Here is a 15,889-nt window from a genome sequence, read left to right as displayed (position 1 = left end):
GGATTGTTCAACATTACATGGCACATGGCATTGAAGCTCTAAAAGTATCTGGACTTCAACACAATCCCAGTACAGAAGGCCAAAGACGTTTTAATGAAAAACAATGGATCAAGAACCTCAACACGGATTTTCCTGGAGGTTTAAACATGCCAAAATATTAGACAAGTTGTTTTGATTTTGTACCTAAACTCCACAGCCATATACATGCTAAACACAGCCAACAATCAATGGAAATCAGACTTTGACTAGAAAAAGTGCCCTTCCGGGCACAGGTCTCCACCAGGTTATCCACAGATCCGTGCAGTTAGAGGTAAAAACACTTTTCGGCCAGTTATAGCGCCACCTTGAGGCTGAGTTGAAATTGTTCATGTGGCATTTCGTCCTCGGCCTAGTGGGAATGTGGGTGCACAATTTCACGGAAATCACGCGATGTGTTCATGATTTGCAGCATTTTGTTTGAAACTGAGCACTCCTGTGAACTTTGGAAGCCAATCTTAACCAATCAGGATGGAGTCTGAGAAATCTGAAAGACCCGTTTCGTTGAATGGCTCTAGAGAGACTGTGTACCAATTTGCGTGATGTTTGGACAAAATCTGTAGGTGTACTGTGCAAAAACTTGTTTTGCACAAAGCGGCCTCCTGGTGGCGCTATAACAGGCCGTTCTGGAAAGTTTGGGGCAGAGGTTCATGGTTGGCATCCAGGGAGTGTGTGTGCAAAATATGGCATGGAAAAACTTGTTTTGCACAAAGCGGCCTCCTGGTGGCGCTATAACAGGCCGTTCTGGAAAGTTTGGGGCAGAGGTTCATGGTTGGCATCCAGGGAGTGTGTGTGCAAAATATGGCATCGACCGGGTTAACGGTGGCCGAGATTAGCTGTTCACGGACACACGGACACACGGACACACGGACACACGGACACACGGACGGACGGAGTGCAAAACATACTCTCCCCACATGCCTTCGGCCTGGTGGAGACAAATATAGGGAACAAATTAGCACATTCCACACCAAGCCAACCTGGCCGACCTTGAAATACAGTATAAATGTTAATTAGAAGAGCCTGGGCTTTTTTATTTTTTTAAATGGAAACAGTAAAAACTCAAATAACAAAAAGAATATCTAGTTTTAAAGAATAGACACTCTCTCTCTCTCTCTCTCTCTCTCTCTCTCTCGCTCCCTCACTGCCTTGCTCTCTCCCACAATGTTAATATTAAGTTAGTAAAGTTACACCTATTTTATGTAAATAACATGGTAAAATGTGCAGCATTGGGAGGTAATTGTGAAGGAACGACAGGATGAGGAAAGGTGTTGTTGCTAATTGTCGAGAGTAATGGCTGCGTGTGATATTGAACAGTCAAACTATTCGTATCAATATACGGCTGTATCAACAAAATAATTATGTCATAGGTATATGGGGGCCTCATATTTGGTCTTGAAACGGGCCTCCAGATTCCTAAGGCCGCCACTGCATGTGATAGACATTGTCCCGCTTATTACACGGTTTTAATACACAAATTAATTGACCCAAAAGTGTCAACAAAACAAAGTATTTCCTTGCTTATGCTTACTGAAAGTATAGTTGGCCTGCAGAGCAAACTGAGTGTTGATCAAGGAATTAGCTTTAGTGCGTTGATCAAATGGAATCAATTTCCGGGTACTTTTTTAACGTTTTTTATATTCTGTGATTTACCAATCAGAATCAAACATTCATCCAAGCCGTGTAATAGGAAAACAATAATTTCGTAATATAACGCCATTAATCTAACCAGTTCCCAAGAAAAGTACACAATTTCAAACGTAAGACATATACCTGCGTTTGTGACTTGTGTTGTGTCCTGAATATCTTGATAGCCGCTTTAACACTGACACGAAACAAGACAGGAACGCCCAAAAACGTCACATCGGTTTTTTTAACAAGACAGGTACGCCCAAAAACATCACATCCGGTTTTTTACCCTGGGCAGAATTTTCTATGGCTGCCAATGCAACTTTTTCCAATCCTTAATCACATACGGACAAACATCTATGCCGATAATATCTAACTTGCGGAGGTAACGTGCCTTGTCCACGGGCAACAGATCTTTCAACGTATGGCATTGCAAATACGTTTGATAATCGCTACTCTGCGCAATATTGTTTTGGAAATGCCGCAAATTGCATTGCAGTGAAGGAGAGCAAATCACAACTTACCCTGGGGGGTGGGCGGTGGGCGGAGCCGCGGAGTCGCAGCTGACGCCCCTCCCTCCACTCTGATGACCAAAAGACTCAAAAGTCAAAACAATTATCTTTATCATTATTGTTAATGGGATTTAATGTTTGTGTTAGGGACAAGATGACGTAAATTTTCCCTTCATTGTCAATGGCGTTTTTATCATTGACCAAAGTTGTACTTCAATTCAGAAAAGCTGTAGTAAAAATTTTAAATAAAGTCCTATATTACACATGGCCTATTATCAAAATTGGATCCCCCTCCTTTGGACTCAAAGTAAAATTAACTGACCCCAGCTCCCTCTGACTAAAATTAGAAAGGCATCACCCTCCCCTATTTTCCTCCAGGCCCCCTTTTCAGTATCATGTCAGTATCATGTCAACATGATACTGACATTATACTGACCATGATACTGACATGATACTGACCATGATACTGACATTATACTGACCATGATACTGACATGATACTGACATTATACTGACATGATACTGACATTATACTAATATCATGGTCAGTATCATGTCAGTAATGTCAGTATCATGGTCAGTATCATGTCAGTATCATGGTCAGTATCATGTCAGTATCATAGTAGTATCATGGTCAATATCATGGTCAGTATCATGTCAGTAGCATGACAGTATCATGTCAGTATCATGTCAGTATCATGGTCAGTATCATGTCAGTATCATGTCAGTATCATGGTCAGTATCATGTCAGTATCATGTCAGTATCATAGTATCATGTCAGTATCATGGTCAGTATCATGTCAGTATCATGTCAGTATCATGGTCAGTATCATGTCAGTATCATGTCAGTATCATCATGGTCAGTATCATGTCAGTATCATGTCAGTATCATGTCAGTATCATGTCAGTATCATATCAGTATCATGTCAGTATAATGTCAGTATCATGTCAGTATAATCTCACTTTCTGCATACATTTCCACATAACTAACTCATCTTACTTGATAAACTGATAGTATGTCAGTATCATGTCAGTATCATGTCAGTATCATGTCAGTATCATGTCAGTATCATGACAGTATCATGTCAGTATAATGTCAGTATCATGGTCAGTATCATGTCAGTATAATGTCAGTATCATGGTCAGTATCATGTCAGTATAATGTCAGTATCATGGTCAGTATCATGTCAGTATCATGGTCAGTATCATGGTCAGTATCATGTCAGTATCATGTCAGTATAATGACAGTATCATGTCAGTAATGTCAGTATCCTGTGCCTTATTCAATTGAAAGTGGTTCATAGGATTCATTACACTAAAGCTAAGCTTAGCAGACTATTCCCAGAAACAAACGACTCATGTAACAGGTGCCTTCAATCCCCTGCAAACCACACACACACTTTTTATTCCTGTTCAAAGCTCGCCTCTTTTTGGAAATCCTTTTTTGATACACTCAGTCTGGTCCTGGGATTCTCTGTATTGCCCTGTCCTTTTATAGCTATCTTTGGTGTGTCCCCTGTAGGAGGCAGATTTAATAGATTCCAGGCCGATGTGGTTGCTTTTTCCTCCCTTATAGCCAGGCGTCATATATTGCTCCACTGGAAGAGCCCTAATTCTCCTGATGTGTCATCATGGCTAAAAGATTTGTCATCATTTCCCCATTTGGAAAAAGTCAAATACACAGTTAGAGGTTCATTGAATAACTTCTACAGAACCTGGGACCCATTCCTCACACATTAATTCCCTAACCACAATATAAGTAGGAACTAATTCCAATATTCCCCCTCCACTGTGAGTATATACCTGGCCTGCATTTCCTGGGTCCCATATATGTTTGAAATATCCATTTTTCTGGGTCCACACTTAGTGCATACATTTCCACATACAGTAACTAACTAATCTTACTTGATAAACTGATCATTTGGTCCTTCAAACTCTTTGGGCTGTATTTTGCATGTCTTAAGTACCAGGTCTTATTACTTAACTTAAGACCTGGAGGAAAGTCCATGCACTCCAGTGAATAGCATTTATCCATTTAGATAACTTTATTATTATTTAATATTATAATGATTTAATTACTTATTTTTACACAGAAACATAATGTGTGTCTTATAGCATCATATAGCTATAGCATATAGCTTTCAATACTCTAGAGGGTACTCTTATTTTGAAGAGATCGTCCACCGGAAGTCTTAAATCTGTTCATTAGATCTGCTCACTACACGCTTCCAACGTAGACGGATCCTACTAAGCTTAGTAAGCTAATATTTGGCAGCTGGCCGGGACACAGCATACATACTAGGCAACACGGAAAAATAAACAGACGTACGTGTGCGGCGCATGCATGGTGTGCGACGGGCTGCCTTCTGGATGTACACTACTAGAATATAGACGCAACGTTATTTTTGTAGTTTATACAAGCAGATATTCAAGCGTGACAAGTTGACAACAATAATGGACATAAAAGAAGAAACGGTAGAGGTCCATATCAGGGAGCCTCGGATATCAGGAAGACAAGAATCCAGCCACGACGCGTTGTACGCTGTCTCCGCGACTTCGCCCTCATGTACCACCAGGTCCAAACAGAATTCTTTGCTTTCCAAAAGTAAAACAAAGAATAACACACGAAAAGAAAGTGGCGAAGAAAGGTAACTTGCGTCAGAGACCCCCCCCCCCCCTTCCAGATACCTTCTATTTTGCTTATTTTGAATGGTGGTCCCGTCCTAGCCGCAATTTGCAACTCTAGATTTTTTTATAATGGGATAAATCTAGTTGCAATACCCTCCATTGACTTGCTTGTATTAAACGACGTTAAACTCACCAACATTGCAGCTGAGCTGTAGGCCAAGCTTGAATTATCTTCATTCAATCTGCCAAGCGTTTGTTTCATAAAAAACCACCATAGACATGTTGTTATGAGTTACTTTCTGTCAAGAAATTCATGCAGGTGATTCTTTTTCTAAGTGTTGGAGTTTGGAAGCACTCGTTTTTCTTAACGGGTCGCGCTGCTGCCTCCTGCATTATGTCCATATTCGAAACCGGTGGTACGCTGGACCGTTCAGTGACTTACGACGAGTGCTTCCAAACTCCAACACTTAGAAAAAGATTCACCTGCAGATAATTTATTGACAGAAAGTAGCTTATAACATGTCTACGGTGGATTTTTATGAAACAAAAACTCGGCAGATTGAAAGAAGATATTTCAAGCTTGGCCTAGAGTAGCTCTGGTCCATAGCTCTAATGCGTTAGAGCTAGATTCATCCCATTATAAAAAAAAAATCTAGAGTTGCAAATTGCGGCTATAGTCCCTCCATCCAGATTATTCCCTCTGTTTAAATTTAGGAAAGTGGCCCCCGTCCATGTTCCCTTGAATCCTTCCCTGGTTAAATTTATGTATTCCCTGCAGTGCAGTGAGTGCACAGATGTGTTCTTTGATCTGGTTATATTTAGGCATTAGAGTCAGGGCAGCCAGGCTTAGACGCTTTACTTAGTTAAGTGGTTGGTTAAGCAATGGTTGAACCAACCTGAACCAACCATTGCTTATAGGACCACTTCGCCACTTTTCAACCTATCTTCATATAATAGGTCCTCACTAATAATCAGGAACTCAGTCTGTGTCTCTTGGGAGGGCTGTGGGCAGTTCAGAAACCCGTCCAGCAGTGACATCATCGATGGGGAATACAAGCTAATAGAAACTTTCTAGTCCTGAAAAGTTGCAACTTAATTTAAGTTACAAAGTGCTTGTACAATCAAAACAATGTAAAACATAAAAATACAACAATAATGTAATAACAAAATAATAATAATGATAGAAAAAACAAATAAGCAACAATACCGGAAATGACTTAAGGAGGTGAAAAGGCCAACCTGTATAGATGTGTTTTTAAGAGAGATTTAAAACTCGTTAAGGAACCGGTTAGCCTCAGTTCCTCTGGTAGGCTGTTCCAGAGCCTAGGGGCCCTAACAACCAAAGCTCGATCACCTTTGGTCACCAATTTAGCCTTGTGACTCTCCTTTAGTAGACCCAGACCAGATGATCTAAGCCAAGGTACGTGAAGGTACATAGTATTCAACCATTGTACATAAATAGGTGGGAGCAAGACCATTAAGTCAGAGCTTTAAAAGTAAATAATAAAATCTTAAAATTGATCATGAAAGAGACTGGCAACCAGTGGAGTTCAGCCAACACAGCTGTTATGTGGTCAAATCTCCTGGTACCAGTAATAAGCCTAGCCGCCGCATTCTGGACCAATTGCAGGCGATGTATGAAGTTTTGGTTGAGCACAGAGCATTACAGTAATCTAAACAAGAGTATACCGAATGCGAAAATGGAAGCCACGATAATATAAATCTAAACATTTTTGTAAAAAAAATCTTGTTTTAAAAAAATCTGCCTAATGATGATGTCACTGGTGGACGGGTTTCTAAACTGCCCACAACCCTCCTATGAGACACAGACTGAGTAGGAAAAAAATCGTGTAATTTTATCATGATTATTAATGAGGACCAGGGGACCTATTATATGAAGATAAGTTAATTGGTGAAGTGGTCCTTTAACCAACAAATTTACCAAGCCTATTAACTTAATGGGTTTGGCGTAGTTGTAGCTAGAGCCCAACAGATATATATGACAGTTTTATGCCATTATTTGACTTTTTTGATGACGGTAGGCAATTATGCATCCCATATGTCCCAATGTTTTGCAACTTTCATCTGGTGTCCCTCCCTATAGGCTATTAGGCCTATATATAAGTATATAAGAATATACGTATTATGATACCAGAGCCATAGAGTAAGACAGAGTTACGACAACTCTGTTTACTTCATGTGGCCAGTCCAATGGTGGCTCTTTCCCCCCTTTTCCCCTCACTGTATATGTTTCTTTTCCCTTTTTGCTTCCTTTATGATGAACATGGTGGACCCTCTTGTAAACAAATGTAATGCTTAATTGGGTCGTCCACTCACAGTTAACAGTCTTTGTATTGAGTTTGTGCTTGAAATGTACTGTAATTCTGCAAACTGTTAATAAATATTTCAATCAATCAATCAATCTTCTACATAGACTTCTATTGGCGAATAGTGACACCGGAAGTTTACAGAATGCATTGGAGTCTATGGGCTTGCGCAAGTACACTAACCAGTGACCACGTGACCGGGCCGTTTTCTGCCCCCTCAATGTCGCAACTCTGTCTATACTCTATGGCTCTGGATGAGACTAGATATTGTCTCGAATTTGGGATATTGTGATAACATATGGCTCACAACACATTGTTGTTGTGGTTTTGTCTATTTACATTTGTCTCCATTTTCCAGAACTGAGACATTACGGGAGACCAGACGTGCATTCTGCTGTTCCTTTAATGGCTGCAAAGCTATGTACACCAGAAGAACCCACCTAAACATACACTTGAGGAGACATTCAGGTCTGTACCGTCAGTAGCTTTGAATTTGTGTACAGTGACTATGCTACTGTATGTGTTGGTGACGGGTATAGAGTCAAGACAGCTCGATGAGTTGCTATGGCTTCTATGGTCACCTGGTGTTGGGTGGTACGTCAGACGGGTAGTAAAGTCAGCTGTTCACCGATGGCGTTTCATGAATGGAAGGAGAGAGGGTGAACGACGGGGAAGTCCAACTTTGCTGACCGCTTTACAAACGCTAAGACAACACCATGCTGCTATCTGTATACTATTTGCACTACGCACTTTGTTATGATGTTGCTAAATCAATTGTTTTAATGTACCTTAAATGAACGAAACCCAGAGTACACTGGAGAAGTGAGTTCTTGGCATGCAGTACATTTCCCCCGTTTTTAGCCTCTCGGTGGCTTAATAAGTTTCTCGCCATACATTTGTCAGCAAAGAGTGACACAAACGAATGTATTGGAGCCACGGAAGGACCGGACAAGTCACGCTTTGGATGCGGAGCAAGCGAGCAATGCACGTCATGCAAACAATGGAATGATCTCACACGCACGGACGCACACACACACACACACACACACACACACACACATCAAGGAGCGCGTCAAATGACCAGCAGTAACGTATATACAGCACAACACAACCCGTTTCGTTCAGTGCTGTTTGGAAATCGGAACAGTCTGAGCTGGTTCTGTGAACTTCTGCCGCTGAGTGGTAACTGTCATTGTGTTAAATACGCTGTGGATGTCACACAAGACTGAACAATACAAATTCATTTAGGGCTGTTATCAAAGCAAACTTCCATATTAAACACCTCAACAGTGCCACAGGCTGATCACGTCCTCCATGCCACGCCCCATTGATGAAAAAAAAATCAAAAGTAGCCCAGACCAAGTATTAACTGCATACATTAATATACTTTTCTAATGGTTGACATTTCTCGTTTAAAAAAATATCATTTTTAGTGGTCTCGTAAAACATTCTAATTCATTGAGATAAGAGTTTTTTTCATGAGATGTACGCCATAATCATCAAGATTAAAACAAAAAGTTTTAAATACTTTCACTTTTAGAATTATATTACGGAAGAAAATGAACTTTTACAACATTTTCTAATTCATTGAGATGGACCTGTAGATTATTATACATTCTAGTCAAGACCACATAGTTATAATGCTTCTCGTTGCCCGCATTCCTCATAGAATGGAGTAATAATTTCACTTTATTTTCTATATTACAGATAATGTCATGTCATTTTCTTGTTGAATACACTAGTATGGTTGTGTGATTGCCACTTGCCAGTGCACAGTAATGCACATAATAACCTCAAACTCAAATGTATTGATGTTTACTTGAATCATATACTGTACATGTACTCATGCAATGAAATAAACCAAGCACTGATAGAATTGTAATTGTTAGGAAGGAATTAAGTCACTGGAGCATCTTGGACAGTTAAAGACTTTTTAATAGCAGGGTGCAAGTAACATGGAGAGTGACAATGTTTTGATGTCAATACATTGTCAAGTAATGATACTTTTGTATTGTGTTCTCAGATCATAATAGCCAGAGGTATTCATAGTGCTGGGGATCTCATGTTGTGAACCCAGGAAGCTTCTTCAGTAGCTCAGGACCAAAAACTCCTTTGACCTAAAATATACACAACAGATAGTAGGTGAACAAAATACATACTTTTTAAACACTAGTGGCAAAATCCCATTTTTCTTACTTACTTTTACTTGCACATCTTGACTTTGCGACAGATGGTCCTCACATCATCACCTTCAACAATGTCCTTTACCATCTCTACGAAGTACTTGCTGACATATTCCTTGCATGTCTTTTTTCCAAAAGGGATTTAGTCACAGATGGAATGGAGCTTTGCTTCCAGCTTCTGTAATGGAAATGGTTCAAAAGTCCAGATAAATAGATGCATTTTATTATTAAAGACGTCTCTACAACAGTGGTTCTCCAAGGGGTCCAGGAACCCTCAGGGTTCCCAGAGGGTGTTCCTGTAATTCTGAGAGTGTACACATGGAACCAATTGGACCCGGGTCAATGTGGTTCCATTTGTTTCTTGGAGATATGGGTGGTCCTTGAAATTAAAAGGTCTTCTGCAACAAGAACCATGGTGATGGACAACGATCAAACTCTAGATGTTCATCCATCATGCAGTATCTTGAACAGCAGATATAACATAATTGAAGTTGTCATGGTGTTTACTGAATCTTACCGCTACATCGCTGGGATCTTTGACAGAGTCTTTCACTGACTTCAGAATCCACTTGCAGACGTTGCATTTGATTATTTTACCTATAATCATTTGATCACCCGGCTGGAAATGAAAGTATAGATACAGTAGTAGTAATGTTTAGTTATAATATGTCTCCATGAATCAATATTCATTTTTCATATGGGTCATTATGTGTTGTTTTTAATATAATTTAATTTACCAGGGTCTCATCTTCTGAAGTTTTCTCTTCCTCAAGGTCATCATGGCTAATCGTCATGGCTGCAGAAAACAAAAAAAGGACAGCTGTAAAATGTAGACCCACAGAGCCTGCAACATCTTACAATATAGTGGGACTTGGTCTGCCTATTGTAAGATGATGTGGGATATAATATGTAACGTGCAAAATTAAATTATACATTTATAAGACACTGTAGACTGCAACACCTTTGTGAACAGAGAGGGGGTGGTCTCATCACTTCTAACCTCAAACCACACATGACTGATCAACACTCCACCCTTCTTGAGATTCTATTTCCCTTTTCTGTGGAATCTCTTAGACTTACCAGTAATTCTGACAACATTGACACACTTCCACGGAACAAGTGCACAGACGGATTAGTTCACTGTTCCGTGGCTACATTACTAAATGCATGGTCAGGGACCACACGCAATGCCTTCACGGACCACCTGTTGAAAACCCCTGCTTTAACACACTGTTGCTATGCACCAAGTGGCTGTAAAGTCAAGCCCTACAGTAATTTCAATATGAGTATTTATTGATTGGCCAGACTAGCAATATAATACAACATAACTTCTAAAGCTGCTTCTATAAAATGAAGCATGGATTGACACACATTCGGTAAAGGTAACTTTGGGAAAACATATTGGCATGGCGCTGTGCCATGCTTGAAATAAATCATGCCATGCTTAGCTGCAAAAAGAAAAAGGGGGGCTAGTAAATCATGGTGTGTGTGATATGAAATGTCCAGTACCTCCCCAGTGCCACCCCAGTGTCTGCAGAGTGCCTCCCCAGTGTCCCCCCAGTGTCTCCCCAGTGCCTCCCCATGCATTGCCTACCCAGTGTCCCCCCCAGTGCCTCCCCAGTATCTCCAATAGCAATACAAGAGCAATAATACAAATTAATCTTAATTTATTAATCAATCAACATCTTCGGCCACACGCCAGAAGGTCCCCCCCCCCGTGCCCAGCACCATGCCAAAGCTTTTTCCTGCAGGAAGCACTGATGTGGTGTGCGCTGCGCACGCCATGTTTTTTATTTATTATTTGATTCATTTTTATTTTACACCAACTTTTATCGCCGTCTAGGACAGGGGTAAATCGATGCAAATGTGGGGGGTTCGCCACATTGTTTGAAAATTGGTCTGAAATCTTTCAGTCTTGGGATTTTTTTGGCTTTAACCCCTGGGATGTGAGAGCGGCCCGCCGGGCTAAAGCTTGCCTATTGTGCGTGTCAAACAATTAACGTGCACTGTTGTTTGCGATCGCTGTGGCTGTTCTATGTGTCTGGCTTGCATTGGATTCTCATTGTGTCATTTGCTTGTGCATTCAAAATGAGTGGAACAAAAGTTGATTAAAACGTTGGGAAACAGGAAAAAATAAATCTCACTGAAAAGGCTCTTGCAAATAAAATCTAATCAATTCAAAAGGAAAGTGGATGAAATAAAGGCACTGGCAACCTCTATCAAAGAGCTCATGAAAAATGACAATTAAGTCTGAGGATGGGAAAGCCTTACACGCATTCAGCCTATTCTTGCAAGGATGTTGCAATGCCATGAAAAATGTGTACAACCTCTGTGACTTGAATACATCTGCAAACATGTCTCTGTAAGCGCCTTGGATAAAGGCGCTATATAAATGCACCATTTACCATTTTGCTGATATTGTAACTTTTATTCAGCGGCAAGCGAGAATCGCTACAGACCCGGAGATATACAAGATGCTCCAATGATGGATCTTTCAAGGAAAGTGGCAGCTAAACCTACGCCTCGTTTCCAGGCTAGAGGGAGCAGTTTTGCCACAACATTGTCTACTGTTATTTGGAACACGAAGCCAAAGATGGATCCGAGAAGACTTTTCTGTAGGAAGAGTGGACACATGCACTGGAGTCGTGTACTCTATTGGAGGGGAGAGCTCACAGTGAGAAGAATGGAGTTTGCTTCAGATGCTTGTGCACTGGGCACATTAACAGAATGTGTACCGAATGTTTGTCTTACAAGACATGTGGCTCACGGCACCCAACCTTACTTCACATCCACTCTGAGATTGGAGATACACTATGTATAAATTGTATACAGCAGGGGTTTTCAACTGATTGTGAACCAGGGACCACCACCCTGACTTATATCAACCTGGGGACCACTATTGTGTTGGGTGGGGATATGGGCTAAGATGAGTGCTTTTGTAAGTTAACACTTGCTATGCATCCCATGTGTATACATCCCACTGTTTCTCAAACGTTGACTACTACTGGTAAAATGTCCTAATAATAATGACTCAACCAGACAATCCGGTGCACTTCCCCCTTCTTGAGATTCTAACTCCCTTTTTCTGTTGAATTTCTTGAACTCCAACTTGTCAGTAAATGACTACATGGATGGACTCATCACAGGTCACCAGGTCATTCAGTTCACGGTTTCTCAACTAGTGGAAAGAACATTTAAAACAAATCAACAAATCCTACATTACTAAATGCATGGTCAGGGACCACATGCAATACCTCCACGGACCACCAGTGGTCCACGGACCACCTGTTGAAAACCCATGGTATACAGCTACATACTGTATGATTAATCTGCATTTTAGGCATTTAGCAGACATATGAGCATTTGTGCCTGTCGTAGACATGCGCAGAGCAAGTTCAGTCAGGGAACCTCAGTGCAGTCGCTGCCGGCTGTTAATTGGGCCGCCTCAGCATCACGCGCTCATCCACATGATTCACTCAGCCAATCACACACTCACTCCATCTTCATACCGGATACTTTAACCGGAGGTTTGCATTCCTCTTCCTGCTTGCTTGCTTGCTGCTGCTACTGTATACCTGCGCGCTGCTGTATACAACCTGCTATTCACCCACCCCCAGCTACCCAGCTACCACCTGTCGTTTTGGATCTACTGTTTAGGTACGGGGGATTCGGAGTCCCTATGGTCGGGACTGATGCTCTTGATCTGAGTACCTAAAAAGCAGATCCAACACATCGCCAAACCACAATAAATATATTGCTCATCTTATATTCAATAAATATATATTCCATCCATTCTTGAGTTGTCCTGACTGAACCTTATCCAGAGCAATTTATCATTCAACAGAGATCATCATAATGTGACTTATGTCTATATGCTTTTTGTTTCTGTTGTCTCATAGGTTACAAGCCACACAAATGCGACTGGGCCGGCTGCACGTGGAGCTTCACGCGCTCCGATGAGCTGAATCGGCACTACAGGAAACACACGGGTGAGAAGCCGTTCCAGTGTGAAGCCCCTGACTGTGAACGCGGCTTCACCAGGTCCGACCACTTAACCAAGCATGTGCGGAGAAGACATCCCGAGCAACTGCTGTAGTGAGGCAGATGGAAGAATAGACAAATGGAGAGAGATGCCACAGTCAACCACAGGCGTTGACCTGACACAACATGAGGTTGGGCCGATTCATACTCCTATTTAGTGCAGAAAAAAAGTTTAGTTTCGGGTAAGGTCCCAGACAAGCCCCCAGAATGGCTGGCCACGAGACGTGGTGGTCAGAGCTGGAACTGCAGGCGGGCCCTGCATTTTGCACCCTGTGCAGCTGGGGTTTAACATTGAGCGCTCGTTTCCGCATTTGACCACCAACTGTTGGTGGTCAAATGCGGAAGTAGAGTGTTCTTCCGGGTGCTTCAAAATGCCACTGAGCAACTTCCATTGAAATGAATAACGGGGTGGAGCTGTCCGCCCTCTATCCTTTATAACTCTATGGTCCCTGACCCGAATTTAGTCAGGCTCTATAAAAGTAAATTCATACTCCCTCATGGCTAATGCCGAAGTCGCTTGTTAGAGGTCACAAGTATTTGGAAGTTTGGCGACAATTTGAACTCGAAGCTGGGCTGAATGAATGAGGAAATACAGCTGTAGTGCCGAAATGATTTTGGCTCGTCAGAAACCTTCAGTGGTACCGAAGCGCTGACTTTTGGACGGTTCCCGCCCCCCGAACCTCGAATGATCACATTGTAGTCTCTACAAAGCCGAACCAACTTTTTTGGCTATAAAATAGGAGTATGAATTGGCCCTTAAAAAAACTTGGTTCGAACCTATGTATGCTGGAAAACTTAATTGAAATATAGCAGGTTTTCTTTTCCTATATGGTATATACAGTATATATATATATTGAGAAACCTGCTCTCTTGCCATGAGATAAAACAAATGAATAATAACATGTATTACTCTATAGCCTCATTTTAATAAGGTTATGTAAATGGCATAAATAAAAGCCTGGGTTATTGAAGTTTAACGGAGAAGGGAAATGCATCACTCCAAGTGATGTGCTGTTATCAACATGCAACAATCTACCTTGACGGCTACAAAAAAAACCTACATTCAGTCAGACTCGAATCGAAATAGCCTGAAATAAGCACTGACTAATGCTTTTGTTCAGCGGTGTCAACTCCGGGGGTGCTCAGGCGCAGAAGCACCCACAGGCAAAATAATAAGCGGCGCCAATATCAATATGCAGAAGCAGAATATGCACCCACTGTCCTGACTAAAATGTCCCTTCCCCAGTGGTCATGTTTTCATGCACGTAGTCACTGTAAGTCACATACCTTTACGGGGGGTTGTGGGCGCTTGGGCCAGATAGGTGTTGGGCCGCCGCCCATGGGCATTCAAATACTAATAAGGTGGCTTTTGTTCTGCTGCCAGGTAGAGCGTATAAATGTTGCATACAGTACAGTACAGGATTTATTTCCATTTGACTACGATGATGAAGCACCTGCCAGCCAAGAAGAGATTTGTCCAGTCCATGCTACAATTCGGCGGCGCCAAAGACCCGGCTGCTCCCACCAGAGCCCGCTCGAGAAACACTTTCCTCGTAAGCGACCGCCACAAAGCGACTGCTTTACTGTTTATCATTGATCATGCTGAAGTGTTGAAACAAGATACTGAAACAATTTAATGTGTTCGTTGTGAACTGAAACACTGTGTTCATTAGCAAACTGTAAATAAAGTACCAACCGAAAAAACAAAACTCGGGGGGTGTTTATGTTCCTCAATATGTTTTTCTTTGTGCTGTGCAGTACTGTAAAACAGCTCTGAAATAAAACATAATTATACACCCAAAACTATAATTAATAGTTTTTGTTTTTCAGTTCATTTCTGGATTGGGTTGAAAATGTTCAGTTTAGTTTCTATAGTTTTATTAGTTTCTAGTTATTGTAGTATCCAAGGTATTTCTCAGGGGAAAGATTAACAAAGTGCAATCCCATCGTACTGAGAAAGCTAGGGAGAGATTAATTTAACATGTGAAGCTCAAACAGCGTCACTGATTTGTCTAGGACCACAGTATTTCACCACTTCTGCTGCTATTTTAATGTCTACTCTGATTTTTGTGTGCATCCCAGACAGGTTTTAAGTTGCTTGATTCAATATTTTGATATTTGATATAAATGCTACCCCCCTTCATTTAAAAGGCCATTTAACTTCCAACACTATTTTAACTATATGGTAGACTCATTGTTATGAAATTGCAGTAGATCAGCAGTTTCTGAAATACTCAGACCAGCCCGTTTGGCATCACCAACCATGCCAAGTTCAAAGGCATTACATCACCTATTTCTCCATTCTGATGCTGGGTTTGAACTGTAGTATCAGATCGTCCTGACCTTGTTTACAATGGAGCAGTTTCTTGTAGGAAAGGCCAAGACTATTGCAAGAACAAATTCACAAACAATATTCAGTCTGCAGGTGCTGTGCTCTGCCTCCTTGTGTGCCAGCATTGTAACCAGCAGAGGGCACCATCTCACCATACATGCGTTTCCCAAAGTGTTTGATCTGAGGCAGACAGTGACTTGG

The 15,889-nt window shown here is 41.3% G+C and overlaps 1 long non-coding RNA gene across 1 annotated transcript; it reads left to right on the top strand.

Moving 5' to 3' along the window:
- The first annotated feature begins 4,471 nt into the window (after window positions 1-4,471).
- Window positions 4,472-14,792, top strand: LOC310867187. Its single transcript, XR_014569982.1, has 3 exons — window positions 4,472-4,825; window positions 7,491-7,600; window positions 13,215-14,792. It is a non-coding gene; the product is annotated as an uncharacterized lncRNA (long non-coding RNA).
- Window positions 14,793-15,889: the final 1,097 nt, after the last annotated feature.

Source organism: Protomyctophum parallelum (genome assembly GCF_964188405.1).
Source record: "Protomyctophum parallelum genome assembly, chromosome: 11".
Lineage (NCBI taxonomy): Eukaryota > Metazoa > Chordata > Actinopteri > Myctophiformes > Myctophidae > Protomyctophum > Protomyctophum parallelum.
The sequence above is the reverse complement of the archived record's forward strand: the minus strand, read 5'-3'. Positions and strand labels throughout refer to the sequence as shown.